Source organism: Sus scrofa, chromosome 3, assembly GCF_000003025.6.
Source record: "Sus scrofa isolate TJ Tabasco breed Duroc chromosome 3, Sscrofa11.1, whole genome shotgun sequence".
NCBI lineage: Eukaryota > Metazoa > Chordata > Mammalia > Artiodactyla > Suidae > Sus > Sus scrofa.
In genome coordinates, this window is record NC_010445.4 from 10,925,273 (window position 1) to 10,935,126 (window position 9,854).

General features: G+C 56.4%; 1 protein-coding gene across 12 annotated transcripts in view; it reads right to left on the reverse strand.

Annotated features, from left to right (window-relative positions):
• Positions 1-8,985, reverse strand: part of MLXIPL (MLX interacting protein like) — a 35,583-nt gene extending 26,598 nt beyond the window's left edge. For 3 of the 12 annotated variants that reach the window (XM_021086329.1, XM_021086323.1, XM_003124408.5), the window contains exon 1: positions 8,629-8,808. The gene's annotated coding sequence lies outside the window, so the exon portion shown is untranslated. Of the gene's footprint in view, positions 1-8,628 lie in introns of all 12 variants that reach the window. The other 9 variants (XM_021086325.1, XM_021086324.1, XM_021086326.1 and 6 more) reach the window with 7 other exon arrangements.

Consider the following 9,854-nt stretch of genomic DNA (forward strand, 5'->3'; position numbering starts at 1 on the left):
TCCATTCCAAAGGCAATAGTTTGCATCTGTTAAACCCAGGCTCCCAGTCCGTCCCACTCCCTTCCCCCTTTCCCTTGGTAACCACAAGTCTGTTCTCCATATCTATGTGTTTCTTTTCTGTGGAAAGTTCATTTGTGCCATATATTAGATTCCAGATATAAGTGATATGATATGGTATTTGTCTTTCTCTTTCTGACTTACTTCACTTAGTATGAGTGTCTCTAGTTCCATCCATGTTGCTGCAAATGGCATTATTTTGTTCTTTTTTATGGCTGAGTAGTAGTCCATTGTGTCCAACATACATCTTAACTGCCTGCTGGTATCAGGTCCTCAGTTAAGCCAGGGGTAGGTGAGTGTGGGTGGGGTGGGGCTCAGACACTTATAACCCGCCTCCTGTCTCCAAGCAACTTAGTGCAGGAGAGTAAAGCATGGCCACCAGCAACTCAGAGAGGGGCAGAGATAGGGCCTGGGACAATTTTGAGGCCCACCACAAGCACATCCTCTTCTAGAGAGCCCTCCCTGTCCCCCAGGCTGTGACCAGGGAAGGCTCTCTAGGAGAAGTGTGTTGAGGTGGGCCTCAAAAGACAGAGCGGGAATCAGACACACCGAGAAGGGAGAAGGAGTGGTGGGAGGGAAGAGCAGTGGCAAAGGCAGAGCTGGGGGATTGCAGATTGGCAAGCCTGGCTGGGTGAGAGCAGGGAGCCAGCAGCCCACACAGCTGCCGAGCTCCTGGCACCCACCTCCTGGCCCTGGCCCTCATCTGACTCCAGTGGGCACTGGGGCAGCTACTCCACTGCCAGGCCTGGATTTCTTTACCAGTTGGTGATGAGACTAATACATAAATTGCGAGGAAGTATTTAGAAACGTTTATATCAATTTAATAGAGTAAGCTGATATCTGTTAAATGTAATAAGAAGCTGAGCTTAATATTTGTCTGTTTTCTCAACTTTGCTAGTAATTTGTTTTCTACTGCTTCTGCACTTTGTATCCTCATACAGCCAAGGCAGATTGAAAATACAAGTGGGCCCTTGCCCATGCGAATGGGCTGCAGTTCTTAGAGAAGCTCCGGGGGACAGCGCAGCTTATGCCCACGTACCCTTTGCCAAAGTGGCCCGGAGGGCTCATCACATTCCCCTGAGAGTGGGAAAGGCCTACCATTACTAGTTAGTGTTGGGGCACTGCTCTAACTAGTGCAGCCCACGGTGCAGACATGACTGGTCTGGGTTGTCACAGATGGTAGGCAGCAGGGATGGGCCTTGAACCAGGGCTGCCACCACATCAGGTGGCCTCCCATGAGCTTCTGCCCCTGGGTAGGCTGAGCTGGGGGATGGGCCCGGGGAGGAAGAGGGAGCACCTGGAGAAAGCAGAGCAGCTAGGGTGGGAGCCAGGGTCCAGGGCCTGTCCACGGCGTCAGTGGGTACTCAGGGCACTGCAGGAGGGCGGAAAGGGCTTCCAAGCGAGGATCAGCCTGGGCTTCCCACGTGGTCCCAGAAGAACTGGACCAGGCCCTGGGATCTCTGGGGACGTGCGGCGGGGCTAGCTCTTGGCCCAGCCCGCTTCAATCCCTCCCCCATCTCCTTCTGTCCCCAGCTCCCCATCAGCCAGCCTGTGAGCTCCCTGAGCCCGGGGCCTCTGCCCATCCCTCTTGTGCCAAAGCCCAAGGTTTAGCCAACAAGACTGGTCTCTGTCTGGCCCTTGGAAGGAACCACAGCACTTTCAGATCCATCCATACCTCCTCTCATTCTCCAGGAGACTAGAAACATGGAAATTATGATCACTCCCTATCACCTGTGCCGTGACAGGTTCAGAGAAGTTAAGTTACTTGCTCGAGGTCATGAGGCTCTAATTCCCAACCCCATCCTATTCTTTTCTTTTCTTTTTTTTTTTTTTTTTTTTTTTTTTGTCTTTTTTTGTTGTTGTTGTTGTTGTTATTGTTGCTATTTCTTGGGCCGCTCCCGCGGCATATGGAGGTTCCCAGGCTAGGGGTTGAATCGGAGCTGTAGCCACCGGCCTACGCCAGAGCCACAGCAACGCGGGATCCGAGCCGCGTCTGCAACCTACACCACAGCTCACGGCAACGCCGGATCGTTAACCCACTGAGCAAGGGCAGGGACCGAACCCGCAACCTCATGGTTCCTAGTCAGATTCGTTAACCACTGCGCCACGACGGGAACTCCTCTCTTTTTTTTTTTTTTTTGGCTGCACTTGTGGCATGTGGAAGTTCCTGGGCCAGGGATTGAACCTGTGACACAATAGTGACCCGAGCCACAGCCGTGATAATGCCAGATCCTTAACCTGCTGAGCCACCAGAAAACTCCAAACCCTGTTCTTTTTGACCAGTATGGTTAAATACTAGTTAGTACTGGGGTACTATTACTAACTAGTGCAGCCCATGGTGCAGGCAGGGGGGTGGGTGGTCGGCGTGCAGGCCAGCCAGGGAGGAAGAAAACAGTGACACGTGGCATGAAACAATGGCACGTGGCATGACCCAGCAGTGATCTGCCCAGAAACTTTTTCTCCAGCACTGTGGCTACTTCCTGGGAAGCTTGAAAACCCTCGTCTAGACCCGGAAGAGGCAGGAATGACATGGGTCGGGTCTCAGGCCTTTTCCCTATTCTGTCGGTGGAAAAGTAACATGGGATTATATGTTGGTAGGACCATTTGGCAAAATCTATTACACCAAAAGCACTGGTACTCTTTGACCCACCAAATTCAACTGCAGGAATTTAGCCTACAAAAATATTTCCGTGGAGTTCCTGTTGTAGCGCAGCGAAATGAATCCAACAAGGAATCACGACATTGCGGGTTTCACCCCTGGCCTCTCTCGGCGGGTTAAAGACTGGGCATTGCCGTGAGCTGTGGTGTAGGTCGCAGATGCAGCTCGGATCCTGCGTTGCTGTGGCTCTAGTGTAGGCCGGCCGCTGTAGCTTTGTTGCAACCCTTAGCCTGGGAACTTCCAGATGCCACGGGTATGGCCTTAAAAAGCTAAATAAATAAATAAATAAATAACAAATAATAAATAAATAAAACTATTTCCATAAGTGTTGAAACATGTACAAGGATGTTCACTGCGGCACTGTTAATAATACTGAGAAACAAAACATTTGAGTAAGTTTGGATAAATCCCTAGAGTGGGATACTATGCAGTTGCTAACAACATGTTCTGTGAAATGGGGATAATGCAGGGCCCAAGGAACCCTTGGGAGGCACCTTTCCTTTCGGGTGCAAGGCCCAGGAACCTGGCTCATCAGGGACCCTGTGTCATCTCAGGCAAGTCGTTGCCCTCTCCGGGCCTCAGCTGCCCTCCCTGTAACAAGGGCTGAAGGCGCTCAGCGTCTTGCTGTGTCCTGAACATCTAGGGGAGTAGAACGTGCTACTGGCACAGCAAGGGATGGGGGCCAGCCTGGAGGTGGTGTTCCACCCAGATGAGGCGCCATGCCAAGAGTCGAGGGCCACAGGCCGTTTTTGCTCACTTCTGACACCAAATGTGTGATGTTTTTTCCAACACTACTTTCCCAGTTCTCCAGTACCGGCTGGGTTCCTCCAATTCGATTCAGTGCTGACACTGTCTGCCTGGAGTTGGTGTCAGATCCCACAAGTTAAAGGATCAGTCCCACAAGACCGCCCCCACCTCAGACTCCCATCACAAGTCCAGGCTGTCACCTGTACTTCGCATCAACTGGCTGTAAATCGGGGGATCCCATGACCCCTGGCTAAGGTTCCATAATGTGCTAGAAAGGCTCCCAGAACTCAAGCAAACTCTTTACTTATATTGTCCATTTTACTCTTAAGGAGAGAACTCGGGAAAGCCAAATGGAAGAGACGCACCGGGCAAGGCACGGGCACAGGGGGCGCCTGGAGCTTCTGTGCCCTCACTGAGGTGCCGCCCCCCACCCCCCAGCACCTCTACATGTTCACCAATCCAGAAGGTCTCTGAACGCTTTCATTTAGGGGGTCTCATTACACATGCACACTTGATTATTAGCCCTTGGGGACTGAATTCAAATCTCCAGCCCTCTCCCTCCACAGAGGTGGGGGGGGGAGCGCTGAAAGCTCCAGCCCTCCAATCATGCCTTGGTATTCCCAATTATAGGCTCAGAATGATCTGGGGGCCACCAGTCACCTCACCAGCATGCAAAAGACTCTTATCACGCTGGAGATTGCATGGGTTTGAGGGGCTGTGTGTTAGGAGCCAGAGACAAAATCCAAAAACCCATTGAATCACCACCATGCAGCTCAGTGGCCTGCCAGGCCCTTGAACATTGCTTGTTGTGTCTAATCAGTCCAGCCAACCAGCTGTCACACAGGGCTGATGGTCCCCGGTTTACAGAGTACACCTCGCTCAGGGAGTTGTTTGTTATTTCTCCCACACAGTAAACATGTGTTAGAGTCGGACAGTCATTCCAGGTCATACAGTTAATGAGTAGTATAACCCGGATTTGAACCCTTGCACTAGGCTGCTCGGAGGAACTAAAGGCTGACCTGTCTTCCCCCGCATATCAAATATCAGGTGCGCCCACCCAAAACCGGGCTGAAGCGCAGGTACTAGGGTGGAAGGGCAGCTGGCACATAGCAGGTGCTTGGTAAATCCTTGCTGGGTTAACAAAGGACAGGCAAGCCCTTCTCCCTAAGCTCTCCAGGAAGTGGGGGTGAGGATCAGGGTCTCATTGGCTGCTCAGGACTCATCCGCAACCTAGAAGTCTGTAAGTCAGCAAAGGCCACCGACCTCGTGTTACTCAGAGGGAAACGGGCTTGGTCTGGCTCAGGGGCTGTGTCAGACCACAGGCGTGTCCTTTCGGTGAGTGAGCCTGGCCTCCTGCCTCTCAGTTCTGGGCTCTCCGTGCTCCCAGCGGAGCTTCACGACAGAGGGCCTGGAGAGGTGGAACGGGGCCCCCTCTGTTGGTCCACCCATTCTACAGAGGAGGAAACAGAGTCCCGGAGAGGAGGCCATCTGGCCACACAGTCGGTGTCTTTGTACCCAGACAGAATTTCTGGTAACTTCCGTGTGTCAAGGTGGGGTCTGGGTGTGGGTGCCCAGAGTCAGTCCCAGGAGAGTAGAATGGAGGGTGCCTTGGAAGGTTGGGACGATTGTCAAGGCCAGGGCCCCTGTGACCCCTCAGAGCCCTGCCTGTCTGGGAAACGTCAAGGCCAAATGATGTCCTAGCCATCTGCGGCTCCATGGCACAGAGGTGTGAATTGTGATGCTCAAATCTGCCCCTGTTCTTTGACTTTGGGTCCCTCTCTGAGTGTGACCCCCTTACAAGGATGGAATGGTATCATGGGCTTTGAGCACTAGTTTTTCAACTTTAAAATGGGTGTGGTGAGGAGTTCCCATTGTGGCTTAGCAGTAATGAACCCGACTGGTATCCATGGGGACTCGGGTTTGATCCCTGGCCTTGCTCAGTGGGTTAAGGATCTGGCGTTGCTGTGGCTGTGGTGTAGGCCAGTAGCTGCAGCTCCAATTTGACCCCTAGCCTGGAAACCTCCATATGCCACAAATGCAGCCCCAAAAAGACCAAAAAAAAGGGGGGTGGTGGTGATAAGATGTTACACTCCCCTCACAGGGCTGTTGTGAGGATTAAATGAAATGCAGGTGTGACAGCCAGTGGTGGGCACATGATTAGGCTTCCTCTCCCCTTCCCTCTCTGCCGCTCCCAACCCTGAGCCTTCTCTCCTCCGTCCTTCTGGCCAGCAGCTCTGGGCGTGGAGGAACCAGCTGCTGCAGGACACAGACAACAGGGGACAACCTGCAACAGGAGACTCGGGGCGACAGAGTCTTTTCCAACCAGCCGTGGGTGGGTGACAGCTCTGCCCTGCCTGCATCTCCCACGCTAGGGATCCCCATGAGCCATGTGTTTCTGGGTGAGAGAGGTGTGCCTCCCTGGGGCCCCCGTTCCAAGTCAGTCCAGGGGCCTGATGCCCTGATGGGGCTGGTGTGGGACACAGCTGGGAGGACCCCCAGGGCTCCCCTGCCCTGGGGAGGCCCAGGGATGCTGGATGCTCGCTTGCCCACCCACCTGCCAGCCAACCTCTGTGTCTCAGGGCCAGCCAGGGGGAGGTATCACCTATTTATGGTGCCAGGCCCTGCCCGGGAATGTTCTGTTTCTTCCTGCCCTGTCAACGTCCCTACACAGGGTCAGCTTAGCCCACCCCGTAAAAGGAAAGACAAGTGTAAGCTGCCTTGGCCCGTATCTCAGGAGCAGGAAAGACAGGTGGGGAAGGACGAGGTGGGCACAGGCCAAGAGGACAGCCACGAGCAGCCATGCGGACATACTGTCTTGTGTACCGATCTCCATACCCATGGCTGCTGCCTGACAGCCCAGGTAAGAACGCTCAGGCCCAGGCTGCCGATGAGCAGAATGAGGCCCGGAAGAGGACAGGGTCACCTGGGGGCAAGTCAGAGGCAGCAGGGGGAAAAGGAACCAGAGCTTTGGAATCCAGCTGCCTGGCTTTGAATCCTAGCCCTGCCATTTCCTGGCTGTGTGACCTTGAGTCAGTGCCTTGACTTTGCTGGGCCTCTCTTTCCTCATGTGTAAAGTGGAGAAACTATCCTTTCTTTTCTTTCTTTTTTTTTTTTTTTTTTTTTTTTTTTTTTGTCTTTTCTAGGGCCACTTCCTGCGGCATATGGAGGGTCCCAGGCTAGGAGTCTAATCGGAGCTGTAGCTGCCAGCAACACGGGATCCTTAACCCACTGAGTGAGGTCAGTGAGGCCAGGGATCGAACCCGCAACCTCATGGTTCCTAGTCAGATTTGTTAACCACTGCACCACAACGGAACTCCAAGAAACTATCCTTTCCATCTCAGGTTATTGGGAAGAAGGAAACAGTGACAGAAAAGCCCCATAGAGTGCCTGGCACACAGTGGTGTACAGCAAATTTCAGTTCCTCCCCCACCCAGCTCCCTGAGCCTCGGGGAGCCCCCTCAGCTCCTCCATCCTGCTTCATATCCCAGCCCAAACCCTTTCTTCGCTCTGACCAGGGAGCGAGATTTGGCCTAAAGAGGGCCTCGCCCAGTCTGACAGCTCCCACACAGGTCTCAACCTGCCTTCGCCCCCGACAGGGCCAGCGGCGGGGTCAAGGGCAGCCTCAGAGGGAGGGCTTGGGAGGTGAGTTTGAGTATCTGGGCAGGCGAGGTCACAGGACCTCAAAAGCCCCCTCTGCTCTGTTCCACTTTGCAGTTTGTCAAAGCACTTTACTGTCCACCTCACTTCACAAATGTCACCAGCATCGCTGTCACATACTTTCATTCACAGCAATCCAAGCCCCGAGGCATGGCCCTGACCTCAGTTCTCGGCAGCCCTCTCACCTGGGCCCCGGCTGAGTCCTGATCCCAGCCTGAGCCTGAGCACGATTCGGTCTGAGCCCAGGCCTGAGGTGGATTGTGTCCTTGGAGGGGTAAGGGGGATGGAGGGCTGCAGTCAGAAGGATCACCCTCGCCAGAGGGGGGGCATCCTCCAGAATGCCCCCACTGGAATCTCCCTCCTCCTCCAGAAGCTGGCTCTGCCCTGAGGCTGAGGAATTAAGCCTCACTGGGATGGGCCTGAACCCACTGCTCAGGTTCCAGGGCCTGAGGGACCCAGGCCCCTTTTCTGAGGATCTGGGGCCTGGGCAGGAGCTGGCCAGATGCTGAGAGAACTTGGGCAAGATGGAGGCCGGGTAGATCCCTGGCCCCACCTGCCGCCTGATTCAGCTGCATCCTCCCCCTTGCAAAGGACAAGTGAGACCTTGTTTGGAGGGGGCTTCCCTGTCCTTTGAGGCATCCTGTTGTCCCAGTTTATTCTGTCCTTGTTTCCATACCAGTGGCCCAGGAAGCCTCCCTACATCACAGAGGGAGAGCCAGGCCCAGAGAAAGGAAGTAACAAGCCCAAGGTCACACAGCCAGACAGAGACAAGCACCCAAAGCTCCTAAACCAGCCCAGGCTGGACCCCAGCTCCTGGCCCCCACGTGTGGACTCAGGGGACACAGGTGGGGGCAGGGTGGCTGGGAGTCGGCAGGGAGCCCTGGCCTCCCTAAGCCAGACCAGCGTGGGTGGCCTTCACCACTTCCCTAGCCCCTACCTGTTGACTAAAGCCTGGTGGCTGGGAATCCACACGGTTTCTCTGTCCCACCATGACATGTGGCTTCTCCCTGCCCAGCCAGGAGGAGTCTGAGTCCTGGTCCCTCACCCAAGGGCCCACCTGGAACCAGCTTTACTACTAGCACCCACCCCTGCCCAGGGCAGGGGGACGGCAGGGAGGAATGCCCTCCCTCTTGGCTCTCTGGTCCCACACCTAGCTCCAGGGAGAGCCCCGGACCAAGATTCAGTCCCAGCCCAGCCAGTGGGGCCCGGAGGCAGTGGGAGTCCGTGAGTCTCCAGGAAGAGCAGGCAGGATGAGCTCGTCTGGGATTCTTGATCCTGAGCCCTCTCTGGGGTATGAGGTTTCCTCTTCCCTGCACCCCACCCCCGCAGAGGCGCCTGAGTGAAGGGGGGCAGGTACACAAGGTATTAACCCCTGCAGCCCAGCAGAGCCATAGAAGCGCCCCCTCCCCATCTGACAGGTGAGGAGACTGAGATCCAGCATAAGGGAGGCTCTGACTCCCCTTGTGCTAAGCATCTGCCCCCAGTGGACCCCCGTCCGTGCCGCTTACCTGGATTCCGCGGGATTTGCAGGTAAGGGAGCTCTCAACCAGGCCACGGGGTCTCCCCGGGAGGCGTCTGTCCAGGGGAGCACGCGGGATGCTCGGGGCCACAGCCGCTCTCAGCGGCTTCTCTACGCCGGCGGCAGAGGGCTCTGTGCGCTGCGCGACGCCGCGGGCCGGCTTTTAGCAGCGGGTGTGGACGTGGGCACTGCCCGGCCTCCGCCCTCCCGCTCGCTCGGGGTGTCCTTTGCCCCTTGATCCGGTGCCTCCTTCTCTCCTTAGCACGTGGGTGGCAGCCGCTCACCCAGCTGGAGGCCTGTGGGGCAGCCATGGCCCGGGCCCTGGGCCCAGGCTCCTGCCAATCCCCGTCTGGGACCCGCTCGTGCCCGCTCACCTTTAACCCCCCTCTCCGCGGGGGCTTGGAGCCTGGCTCCCAAACCGCGGGCTGGGTTGGAGAAGGGAGGAGCCAGGGGCGTGGAGCCAGGCCCAGGTGGGCAGAGGTGGCGGCAGGACCGCCTCGGTTACTCCCTGGGCTCCAGCCCCTCTTCCAACCTCACGTCCGTCCTGAGTTCCCATCTGGCTCACTGAACCCCATTCATCCCCTGGACGCCAGCTCCATCCGAGGCCCAGCCCTGAGCCACCTCCAAACTTGGCTCTCTCCCGATTTCCCATCGCCCTCACCGACCCCCACTCCCTTCTCTGCGCAGCCCCCGCGGCTTCGCACACATCGCCGCTCCTTACTGAGCCCTCCCCCTCCCCAGCCTCTGCCCTCCCTGGGCTCGCTGCCTCCTGGAAACCCCTTCTGACCTCCTTGCTCTCCTCCGGGTCCCTGCTGCCTCCTAAGCCTCCTCCCTTCCCTGCACCACCCTCCCCCCGCACGCTCTGCCTTGAGCCTCCCTCCCTGAACCCCACGCTCTCTGAAGCCTCTTCCCTCACCCCCTCCTGCCGCCTGGAGCTCACCAACCTCCCTCAGGTGATCTGCCTTCTGGGTCCTCACATTCCTCCTGATGGCCACAATCGTTCCACAAGCACCCTGAACACCCACAGGGTAGCCGCCCAGAGAGAGGACAGGGACAGGCCAGTGGTGGCCCTAGGGTCGGCATCTTGAGAAGGGGAGCGATGAGGACACCCCTACTCCTTCCAAACCCCCATACTCAGTGCCGTCCTGGGGGGCAAGCTCAGCCTTTGTCTGCACACGCTTTCCTCTCCCCATGCTCTTGGCTTGGTCCTGCCGC